Consider the following 13,310-nt stretch of genomic DNA (forward strand, 5'->3'; position numbering starts at 1 on the left):
CTTGCCCGAGACAAAAGTGCTGATGCGGCGCAAGTGTTTGAAAGTGATTTAGCTTCAGTGAAGTCGGAGGTTGAAAAATTGCAAGTTGATCTCCACGCGGCCAAAATGGACTCGTTGAAGAAATTTGTGCAAGGTTTTGATGCTGCTACAAGCCAAGTGAAGTTTCTGCATGCTGACATTGATCTTGGAAGCCTTGGCTACTTCAAAGAGATCATGGACAGCCAGCTCGTGGATCCCCCCGAAGATGAATAAGCTTTTTACCTTAGAATTTCGTATTTTTTGTTAAGTCTTCGTGTTGTTGTCAGTTGCTCTTTAGAACTATGGTGGTCTTTCCTTTTGTTTTGAATTCTATATGAAGTTTATGTGTTGCCGTTTATGCAAGTTCATTGACTCGTTGTTTGTGAGGTAATTACACGAAACTAACCGGTAAAATTCCGACTCATTTGACAAAGTATAAAACTTTCTAAGTTAAAAGTGAAATTTCATGACCCAAGTCAGTCGAATTCCGATTCATTTAAATAAATAGAAAATTTTCTGTTACAAGCGAGATTTCATGAACCAACTCGGTAAAAGTCCGACTCATATAAAACTTTCTAAGTTAAAAGTGAAATTTCATGACCCAAGTCAGTCGAATTCCGATTCATTTAAATAAATAGAAAATTTTCTAAGTTACAAGCAAGATTTCATGAACCAACTCGGTAAAAGTCTGACTCATTTGACAATATAAAACTTTCCAAGTTAAAAGTGAGATTTCATGAACCGAGTCGGTCAAAATCCGACTCATTTGACAAAATAGAAAATCTTCCAAGTTAAAAGTGAGATTTCATGACCCAAGTCGGTCAAAATCCGACTCATTTGGCAAAATAGAAAATTTTCCAAGTTAAAAGTGAGATTTCATGAACCAAGTCGGTCAAAATCCGACTCATTTGACAAAATAGAAAATCTTCCAAGTTAAAAGTGAGATTTCATGACCCAAGTTGGTCAAAATCCGACTCATTTTGCAAAATAGAAAATTTTCCAAGTTAAAAGTGAGATTTCATGAACCAAGTCGGTCAAAATCCGACTCATTTGACAAAATAGAAGATTTTCCAAGTTAAAAGTGAGATTTCATGAACCAAGTCGGTCAAAATCCGACTCATTTGGCAAAATAGAAAATTTTCCAAGTTAAAAGTGAGATTTCATGAACCAAGTCGGTCAAAATCTGACTCATTTGACAAAATAGAAAATTTTCCAAGTTAAAAGTGAGATTTCATGATCCAAGTCGATCAAAATCCGACTCATTTGGCAAAATAGAAAATTTTCCAAGTTAAAAGTGAGATTTCATGAACCAAGTCGGTCAAAATCCGACTCATTTGACAAAATAGAAGATTTTCCAAGTTAAAAGTGAGATTTCATGAACCAAGTCGGGCAAAATCCGACTCATTTGGCAAAATAGAAAATTTTCCAAGTTAAAAGTGAGATTTCATGAACCAAGTCAGTCAAAATCCTACTCATTTGGAAAAATAGAAAATTTTCTAAGTTACAGGCAGGATTTCATGAACACAGTCGGTCAAAATCTGACTCATTTGACAATAGAAAATTTTCTACGTTAAAGGTGAGATTTCATGAACACAGTCGGTCAAAATCCGACTTGTTGTATGGTGAATAGAAAGATTGCCGAGCTAAGATGAAATTTAACTAGGATGATTGCCCAAATTCCGAGTTGATGTGGTGAGAAATTCACCTGGTTAGAAAGTCATCATATAAAAGGATTCGGTCGTATTACGATTCATGCTCCTTGGATCGCCTAAATCTAGACGCGAAAGGCATAAATTTTCTATCAAATTAAGAAGCCTCCGATGGGTTAGTCGGTCGGTTGCCGTCCCAATCTCCTTTGGTCACATAATCGAACTTTGTCCAACAGTCATGAGTGTCTGCGAGTTACATACTCGCCCAGTCGGACTTTGGCCGACAATCACGAGTTTGTCTTCGAGTTATTTATACTCGCCCAGTCGGACTTTTACCGACAATCACGAGTATGTTTTCGAGTTATTTATACTCGCCCAGTCGGATTTTTACCAACAATCACGAGTTTGTCTTCGAGTTATTTATACTCGCCCAGTCGAACTTTGGCCGACAATCACGAGGTTGTCTTCGAGTTATTTATACTCGCCCAGTCGGACTTTGGCCGAAAATCACGAGGTTGTCTTCGAGTTATTTATACTCGCCCAATTAGACTTTGGCCGACAATCACGAGTTTGTCTTCGAGTTATTTATACTCACCTAGTCGGACTTTGGCCGACAATCACAAGTTTGTCTTCAAGTTATTTATACTCGCCCAGTCGGACTTTGGCCGACAATCACGAGTTTGTCTTCGAGTTATTTATACTCGCCCAGTCAGATTTTTACCGACAATCACGAGTTTGTAACTTCTGTCTAAAAATGTCAAAAATCATGAGGAAATAAGAAATAGTGGTATTCATTAAATGGAGAAATTATTGGATTGTGGTGCCTCGTTAAAAACCTTCTCAGCAAAAACCCCTCTCACTTTTATGGGGAAAAATACTGAGTTAGGAAAAGAGTGCACCTTCTACAAATGAATAGACTAACTGTAATAGAAACGTAAATTTGCCGCGTTCCATGTTCTCGGTATCTTTCCGCCATCAAGCGTCTTCAATCGGTAAGCTCCCTTGCCGACTACCTCCTCGATGCGGTACAGGCCGACCCATTTGGGGGACAACTTGTTCTTGAGTTGGGTCAGCTGTGCACGTTTCAAGACAAGGTCTCCTTCAACAAAGCTCCGTGGGACGACCTTTGAGTTGTATTTGAATGCCGCTTGTCGTTGTGCCGCTACCTGATTTATTCGAGCTCTGTCTCTTGTTTCGGCAATCAAGTCAAGATCAACTCGTCTTCCTTTGTCGGATTCCTCCTCGGTGAAGCATGTTGCGCGCATGGATGGTTCCTTTAGCTCAACTGGTATCATGGCGTCTGTTCCGTACACCAAGTTAAATGGGGTGTCTTGGGTGGATGAGTGAATAGTCGTGTGATATGACCACAGTACTCTGGGGAGTTTGTCCACCCATGACAAGCCTGAATTTTCAACCCTCTTCCTGATTCCATAGAGTATGACCTTGTTCACCGACTCTGCTTGGCCGTTGGACTGGGGGTGCTCTACAGAGGTGAACATCATCCGGATTCTGATCTCCTTGCAAAAGCTCTAAACTCTTTCACTTGTGAATTGTGTTCCGTTATCCGATACCAGCACTTGTGGGATACCGTATCGACATATAATGTTCTTCCAAAAGAAAGTTCTCACCCTTTCGGCCGAGATGGTCGCTACTAGTTCCACCTCAATCCATTTGCTAAAGTAATCCACCGCGACGAGTAAGAATTTTAATTGGCGTACAACCATGGGAAAGGGACCTAAGATGTCAATCCCCCACTTGTTGAAAGGCCACGGAGATATGAGTGAGTGGAGTCTTTCGGCAGGTGAATGATGCTGGACCGCGTGTCTTTCGCATTCGTCGCATTTGCGAACCCAATTGGTGCAGTCTTTTCGTAGAGTCGGCCAAAAGTATCCTGCTCGGGTTACTTTGTACACAAGAGATCGACCTCCAATATGGCTTCCACACATCCCCCCATGATCTCCATTACTCGTTGGGCCTGCGCCGCTGTTAAGCACCTCAATAGTGGGGCACTGAATGCCCTTCGGTACAGTGTCCCCGATAAGATCACGAACCTCGCCGACTCCCTCATGACCAGTGATGCTTCATGCTTATCTTCAGGAATTGATCCTTGTGTCAGATACAAGATGTACGGTGTCATCCAAGATTCCTCCTCTTCTTCAATAGCGAACACCTCGGCGGTAGAACCATTGATGCTTGGTTGGGACAGGACTTCTTGGATGACCGAGCGTGTAGCTCCCGGTCTCTTCGTGCTTGCTAGTTTTGAGAGGAGATCTGCTCGTGAATTTTGCTCCCTCGGAACATGGTTCAATGAAAACTTGGTGAAGTCGGCCGACATGACCTTTACTTTTTGCAGGTACTGAGCTAGTTGAGGATCCTTCACCTAGAACGTTCCTGCTACCTGCCCCGTCACAAGTTTTGAGTCGCTCCTAGCCGACAGGCTTGTCGCGCCCATCTCCTTTGCCAAGGTCATCCCTGCCAACAGCGTTTCATACTCTGCCTGATTATTGCTCGCCCGAAACTCAAACCGTAGTGATTGTTCCAAGAGTATGCCTCCGGGACCCTCGAGGACGATCCTGGCTCCGCTACCGCCTAAGTTCGAAGCCCCATCGACAGAAAGGATCCACTCGCTTTCTCCAGAAGAGTCATCCTCGGCAGGTGGGATCAATTATACTAGGAAGTTGGCCAATGCTTGAGCTTTAATGGCTCCTCTCGGTTCGTACTTGATTGCAAATTTTGACAACTTGATTGACCACTTCATCATTCTGCCTGCAAGATCGGGCTTTTGCAAAACCTGCCTGATAGGGTAGTCTGTCCGGATTACCATTTCATAGCTCTGAAAATAGTGTTTGAGCTTTCGCGCTGTCACCAATATGGTAAATTCCAGTTTCTCAATTTTTTGATAGCGAACCTCAGCCCCTTGCAATACCCTGCTAACAAAATTAATAGGCAGTTGGGAGTTACCTTTTTCTTGCACTAAGACCGCGCTGACGGCGCTGTCGGACACCGACAAGTATACCAACAGAGGGGAGTCGGTTTGTGGTTTAGTGAGGATTGGCGGTGAGGTAAGAGCCTGCTTGAGTTCGCCGAATGCCCTTTCACATTCGTCAGTCCACGCAAAGCGATCATTCTTCCTTAAACATTGGAATAAGGGTAACGACTTGTCCGCCACTTTCGAGAGGAACCGAGAAAGAGAAGCCATCCTCCCTGCCAACTGTTGGACCTCTTTTACTGTCGCTGGACTTCTCATACTGATTATCGCAGAGCATTTGTCAGGATTCACTTCAATGCCACGATGAGTTAATAGGAAACCGAGAAACTTTCCTGCTTGAACGCCGAAAGAACACTTAGTAGGATTCAACTTGAGTTGATAATGCGCCAAAGTGTCGAATGACTCTTGCAAGTCGGCGAAATGCCGAGAGACGCTGTCCGAATTTACCACCATGTCGTCTACATATGCCTCGACGTTCCTTCCAAGCTGTCCTGCCAGAACCTTGTCCATGAGCCGCTGGTACGTCGCTCCCGCGTTCTTCAGGCCGAAAGGCATGACCTTGTAACAGCAAGTGGCCTGATCGGCTATGAAAGCCGTTTTGTCCTCATCGGCAAGATGCATTCTAATTTGATTGTAACCTGAGTAGGCGTCCATGAAGCTTAGCAACTCATACCCCGAGGCACTGTCGACCAGGCAATCTATGTTGGGCAGTGGGTATGAGTCTTTCGGGCAAGCTTTGTTTAGGTCAGTAAAGTCTGTGCACATCCTCCAGTTTCCATTGCTCTTTCGTACCATTACCACATTCGCCAGCCACGTCGGGTATTGGATTTCCCGAATGTGACCGGCTGCCATCAACTTCTTTGTCTCCTCAACTATAGCCTTCCTTTTATCCTCTCCAAACTTTCGCCTTTTTTGAATCACTGGCTTCGCCTTGGGGTCGACCATGAGATGGTGACATAAGAAATCGAGATTAATACCCGGCATATCGTTGGCACTCCACGCAAAAGCCAATATGTTGCTCTTCAACACAGTCACCAAACCTTCCTCGTCTTCTTTGGTCAGAGACACACCAATCTTGACCGTTCTTCCTTCGGCCAAGCTAACCTCCTTCACGTCCTCCGCTGGGGCTGGTCGGGTATCAAAATGACTCACCCTCGGATCCAACTCAATTGACTGAACACCCCGATCAACCTGCGTCACATATAGGTGTCTCCTAGCCCTCAAACTGTCCTCATAGCATTTCCTCGCGACTTCTTGATCGACACAGAGGACCCCGACCTTTCCGCTGGGCAAAGGATACTTCAGCTTTAAGTGGGGTGTGGAGACGACCGCTACCAACTTATTCAGTGTAGGTCGACCGACTAATATGTTGTAGGACGACTGAGCGTTCACCACCAGGTATCGGACAGTGATAGTCTTCATGTGGTCTCCCTGGCCGAAAGTTGTCTCCAAGTCGGCATATCCTCTGGCCGTTACCTGATCACCTACAAAACCAACTAATGTACCTGCATAAGGAATAAGACGATCAGTCAGAATTTTCATCTCGACAAAAGCTTCCCAGAACATTATGTCCGCCGAGCTGCCTTGGTCCACCAACACTTGTTTCACGTTGTAGCCCATGACGATTGCTGAAATGACTACGGGGTCATCCTCATGGGGAGACACCCCTTCGAAATCGGCATCCGAGAACGTGATGGCTGGCCGAGATGGTTTCACCCAATCCGAGATCGACGACACCGAGCGAGAATATCTCTTCCGTGCTGACGATGTTGGACCTCTTCCGGCAAATCCCTCCGCTACGGTGTTAAAGTCCCCATGAACAGCCTGTTGGTGGGTCTCTGAACTCTTCTCCGGGACATCTCTCAGAGGAGACCTCCCTTTGCGTCTTCCTCCCCTCGCATCTTCCCCCTCATGTCTGCGTCGTCTGTCCAACGAGCCTTCCTCATGCTTACCTGCGATGAACTTCTTCAAGCAACCTTCCTTGATAAGACGCTCAATCTGCCTACCGAGAACAAAGCAATTCTCCGTAGTGTGTCCATGGGTGCGACGAAACTCACACCAGTCGGTCTTGTAGGGACCTAACTGGCGGTCAGTCGCCGCCAGAAACTCGAAAAGCGACGCGTTGTTGACGTCATGGAGTATGTGCCTCCTGGGAACGTTGAGTGGGGTGAATTTTTCCTGTTCGTTGCTTCGTGTCCACTCGCCCTTCGCCCGACCGCCATAGTCCGCCTGCCTGTGATTCCCCTCCTTGGCATCGTAGTGATTACGTCGCTTATTCCAGTCTGAGCGTACCCGGAGGTGCTTGTTGCCTTCCTTATTACTGCCCCCTGCCTCTCGGCTTTCAGCTGCTCTTTTAATAATCTGGTTTTCCTCCGTCTTGATGTGACTCAAGGCGAAAGCCCTCACCTCCGACATCGTTTGACAGTTCGCTTTTTCGAGCGCAATGTCGAAAGCTCCGAACATTAAACCCTTCTAGAATGCAATGACTTCCATCCTCTCGTGCAACGACGCTATCCTCAAGGCGACCTCGTTGAACCTTTGTAGGAAATCTTTCAGCGACTCCTCGCGTTGCTGCTTGAGGTCGAACAAGTCCGACGTGATCGGTGGTTTCTTCTTGTTAGCGGCGAATTGCGCCATGAAGAGCCGACTGAAGACATCAAAGTCGGTGATTGATCGGTCAGAAAGACCACTAAACCAATCAAGCGCTGCCTTCTTGAGTGTGCCCATGAACAATTTGCAGCGGACCTCCATGCTCCCTCCACAGATCAATATTTGAGCTCGGAAATCCGTCAAATGCTGACTGGGATCCTGTGTTCCATCAAAAGGCTCGACTTGGGGTATCCGATGGTCCCTGGGGATAATCTCGGCCTCTATGGCTTCCGAGAAGGGTCAAAAATCCCTAGGGACTTCCAGCATGACATCCTCCTCCACCGTCTTGGTACTGGCTACTATTCTGGCCTGCATCTCGTCCGCTCGCCTCCTGATCTCTTCGTTCTCACGTTGGATGGCCTCCTCTCTCTCCCTGGATCGCGCATTTTCCTCCCTCAGACCATTGATCATGGCCATCATCTCCTCCATGGTGGGGTGTTGTGAGTCATTGTTCGATGTCAAAATGTTCCGTAGCCCCACGATGGGTGCCAAAATGTTCCGGCCAAAGGGTTGACTAGGGTTTCTTCCTAGGTCAAGCCTCAAAGCTAGAGCATTCAAAAGTGTAATGTATCCGCCTAACTCTGGGGTTTTAGGAGGTTGATTAGTTGTTCTCATAATTAATGAATATAATTGTGTATGACTTATGTGTGTTATTAAATTATTTATATACCCAAAGGTATTAGATAATTTTAATTGGTGCATGTTTAGTTATAAAATAATGATTAAATTTATTAGCATCATTATGTTTGTATGTTGTGTGTTGATGTATCACCCAAAGGAGAGCATCAATATACTATTGAATGATGTTTGAATATATTATGTGTAGCATGTACTTTATGTCTCAAAACACTCATGTGAAATTTTTATTATAAAGTATATGTTCCCAATTCACTGAATTTTCTTGTAGCGTCTGTTCCAATTTTTAATAGGCTTAACTTCTTTGATTAGAATGAGCAAGTCCAATTTCACCTCGGTATATTAGATTTAGACCTTGCTATATTAGAAGAGAAACTTGTCGTTATTATTGATTCTAGTAGTGATGAAGAGAAAGCCTATTATAAAGCTTGGAAAGAGTTTAACAAACTCTACCTAATGTTCATGAGAATGACTGTTGCTGATAGTATTAAGAAAACTCTTCCCAAAATTGAAAGTACTAAAGACTTTATGGGTTTTGTGGGAGAGCGCTCTTAAAAAATTGATAAGTCTCTTGCTGGGACACTAATGAAGACACTGACCACCATGAAGTTTGATGATTCACGTACTATGCATGAGCATGTCATTGAGATGACAAAAATATTACAACAAGACTTAAGTCCTTTGGAATGGTTGTGAATGAGAACTTCCTTGGGAATGTTTTATTTTCTTGTGGCATAAACATTTAGGTCACATTTCTAGAGAAAGAATGGAAAGATTAATAAAAAAAAATGAAATTCTTCTAAATCTAGATTTTACGGATCTAAATATTTGTGTGGATTTTATTAAAGGAAAAGAAACAAAACATACAAAGAAATGAGCTACAAGAAGTACTCAGCCTCTTAAAATTATGCGTACCGATATATGTGGTCCTTTTGATGTTAATTATTTCGGGAAAAAATTACTTTATTACCTTTATAGATGACTATTCACGTTATGGTTATGTCTATCTATTGCATGAGAAATCTCAAGCAGTAGATGCCTTAGAAGTTTACTTGAATGAAGTAGAAGGCAATTAGACAAAAGGGTGAAAGTTGTAAGATCCACTAGAGGTGGTGAGTATTATGGAAGATATGATGAAACTGAGCAACAAACCAGTCCATTTGCTAAACTCCTTCAAAAACGTGACATTTATGCTCAATATACAATGTCAGGAACACCACAACAAAATGGTGTATCAGAAATGCATAACAGAACATTAATGGATATGGTTAGGAGTATGTTGAGCAATTCAACTTTACCCATATATTTGTGGATGTATGCCTTAAAAACTGCCATGTATTTGTTAAACAGGATTCCTAGAAAGGGAGTTTCAAAGACACCTTTGAACTGTGGACTGGTAGGACACCTAGTTTAAGGCACCTACATGTTTGGGTTTGTCAGACAGAAATAAGGATTTATAATCCACAAGAAAAGAAATTGGATGCAAGAATAATTAGTGGATATTTCATTGGTTATCCAAAAAAATTAAAGGGGTATATGTTTTATTGTCCTAATCATAGTATGAGAATTGTTGAAACTAGAAATGCAAGGTTCATTGAAAATGGTGAAGTCAGTGGGAGTACAATTCCACAAAAAGTGGAAGTCAAAGAAGCTAGAGTGCAAGTTCCTTTAACTTATGCATTTGGCAATAAAGTGTTCATCTAACTGTTGGGTCAAATAACAATGAAGAAGAGCAACACAATAATGAACCCATGATTCAGAATGAACCTATTGTAGAACAACCATGAGAAATAACATTAAAGAGGTCACAAAGTGAAAGTAGACCAACTATTTCGAATGACTATATGGTATATCTACATGAGTTAGAAACTGACTCAAACATTAATGAAAATGATCCAGTTTTATTTTCACAAGCTGTAAGTTGTGATAATTCTGGAAAGTGGTTAAATGCCATGAAAGAAGAATTAAAATCCATGGAACAAAATGATGTTTGGGACCTTGTAGAATTTCCAGAAGGTTGCAAGAGAGTTGGATGTAAGTGGGTCTTTAAGACTAAACGCGACTCTGATGGCAACCTTGAACGATACAAGACTAGATTTATTGCTAAGGGTTTTACTCAAAAGGATGGCATTAATTACAAAGACACTTTTTCACCTATCTCACGAAAGGATCCCTTTAGAATTATCATGACATTAGTAGCCCACTATGACTTGGAGCTACATCAAATGGATGTGAAAACCGTTTTTCTAAATGGAAATTTGGAGGAAAATGTTTACATGGACCAACCAATGGGGTTCTCGGTTGAAGGAAAGGAACACATGGTGTACAAATTAAAGAAATCAATATACGGATTTAAGCAAGCTTCCCACCAATGATATTTAAAGTTTAATGATACCATTATTTCCTTTGGATTTAAAGTAAACATTATTGATCGATGCATATATTTGAAGGTTAGTGGTAAAGTTATATTTTTAATTCTATATGTTGATGATATCTTACTTGCAACTAATGATCTCGGTCTTCTTCATGAGACTAAGAAGTTTCTTTCTAGTAACTTTGAAATGAAAGATATGGGCGAGGCAAGTTATGTGATAGGAATAGAAATATTCTGAGATAGATCACAAGGACTATTAGTCTTATCTTTGAAAGCATATATTAATAAAGTACTAGAGAGATTCAGAATGGAAAAGTGTTCACCATCGCCCGTTCCAATTCAAAAAAGAGATAAGTTTAGTCTCACTCCATGTCTTAAAAAGGACTTGGAATGAAAACAAATGGAAGCAATTCCGTATGCATCAATTATTAGGAGTATCTTTATGCTCAGATCTGTACTAAACCAAGTATAGGCTTTGCAGTTGGAATGTTAGGAAGATACCAAAGTAATCCAAGAATGGAACATTGGAAAGCTACAAAGAAAGTTCTAAGATACTTATAAGAGAACAAAGTGTCACATGCTTACATATAGGAGGTCTAATCACCTTAAGGTGATTGGATATTCATACTTTGATTTTTCTGGATGTGTGGATTCAAGAAAATCCACTATTAGCTATGTATTTCTTTTAGCTAGAGGCGCAATGTCATGGAAAAGTGCAAAACAAACATTTGTTGCTTCATCGACTATGAAAGCTGAATTTGTAGCATGTTTTGAGGCTACAATTCAGGATAATTGGTTGTGGAACTTTATTTCAGGGCTTGGAATTGTCAACACTATTGCCAAGCCGATGAAAATGTATTGTGACAATTCTGTAGGAATATTTTATTTTAAGAACAACAAGTACTCTAAGGGTGCTAAGCACATGAAATTTAAGTACTTTGTCATGAAGGAAGAAGTTCAGAAGCAAAGAGTGTCAACAGAACATATTAGTACAAACCTTATGATAGTTGACCCTTTAACAAAGGGATTACCGCCCAAAACATTTATTAAGCATTTTAAAAATATGGGCATTATATATTGTTACTAATGATTGACATTTTGGGCTCATTAATGATATGTTTCTGAGTACTTGTTCTCTATGGTTTATGCATATTTGTGTTAGAGTAATATAAACAAGTGTTATCTTGAATAAAGATATAATGTTGGACCAATTATGTGCTCCTTATTATTGATCATATTAAGAAGAAGACTTGTTTGTAGTACATGGAAGGGACTATGTCAATTAAATTGATGTACAACCGCCATGACTCAAATTAGTTCATATTTTTAATTATGAAATTACGATGAACCCAGTGTATAAAATGATTTAGTCATTTTAATGCGCATTATGTTAATTTAATTTATTTTTTTATTTGTCCATTATGAGAAATGTCACATGAGTCAAGTGGGAGAATGTAAGATAACTATGTCTCACGTGAGAAACATGTGATGTATGAAGGGACTAATAAATAAATAATCAAATAGTTAGAGACTAAATCATAAATGAGCTTAATGGAACAGTTTTGAGAATAATTGTTATTTGATGAGAATAACAATTTTTAGGGATTATAAATATCCACTAATGTGAAACAAGATCCACACCCCTAACAAAAAATATTCTCTCAAACCCTAGCCACCACGGAAGATAGAGAGAATAGAAAAAGGAGTCAGAGGGAGTGAAATCTTGGTTCTCTTCTCAAGAAGATCAAAGTACTCTAAGGATCAAAGAATATTTCCATTATGAAGAAAGGTACATACTATTTCTTATTATTATGTAAGTGTCATGAATTTCAAAGATCCTTTTAATTTTCTATAACTGATGTATCAGAAAATCATAGAAATTACATCTCTTAGACCTTCATTTGCTAATATTGTTTCTTCTTCCTCAATTGTTCCTAGTTTGATTTCCCTTCCTAAGTCCTGTTCCCGAAGACGCATATCAAGAGGGTCTTGCTCGCTACTCCAAGAATCTCCATGGCAAAGGGACAAAAACCTTTTCGCTTTGTAGATTTGAAGGCTAAATCGTCTCTATTGTGGGGCCATATTGTTGTCTAGAACTTCATCCCCCTCGCTAGAGGTTATTTTGAGTTTGAATTCCAAATAAATATGGACCTTGGAAAGGTTCTTGCGGCTGACTTTTGGAACCTGGAACTTGGTTTTCTAAGGCTTTCTCTTTGGAAATTAACCCGATTTCAACCCAAGAAGCCACAAGTGTTAGAAGTTTTATTTGTAATAATTATTGTAGACTACATATATTATTTATAGTATTTATATTAAATATTACATTTAGTTGGACTCAATAAAAGTGATCTAATTTTAATGAGCCTTTAGATTGCCAATAGTAAAACTAATATGGGCCCAAATAAGTGAAAACTAGATTTGGCCCGATAAGGGGTTAATGAGAATCCTAACAGATTTAAAATTGTAAAGATGGTCATGGTCCCCTATATGCCAAATCAGAAACACACGTCTCTCTGTCACCCCATCAGAAGAGGAGCATCAAGTCCCGTTAAAGAATCCAACGATTTGGCTGAGGAAGATCATTGCACCAAAAGCTATTCCGTTGCAACCTCCAGTCAACGTCAATGGATACAGATATGTATTACTAACCTTAACTCTGTAATCTGACACAATGGTTCTTAATATTGCTTAATAGAAAATTTCTATTTGGCTTAAGAAATTTATCCCAACAAGTGATATCAAAGTCGCCGTTGTCGTTAGGTTATGGGGTTCTAAAGCGTATCATTATAATTTTTTTTTGTGATAGAAATTGAATGATACAATCTTTGATTTGTGCTTTGTTTAAATGATTTGATTCATATATCGGATATAATTTTTTCTATTTTTTTATTTTGTTTCATTGACAGTACGTGTATTTAAATATGTTGGTCGTATAATAGATCCAATTTGGTTTAATTGGTTGTATGGATACAGGATCGATTAAAAATTGATTTTT

Source organism: Cajanus cajan, chromosome 8, assembly GCF_000230855.2.
Source record: "Cajanus cajan strain Asha chromosome 8, NIPB_CcT2T_4, whole genome shotgun sequence".
Taxonomy (NCBI): domain Eukaryota; kingdom Viridiplantae; phylum Streptophyta; class Magnoliopsida; order Fabales; family Fabaceae; genus Cajanus; species Cajanus cajan.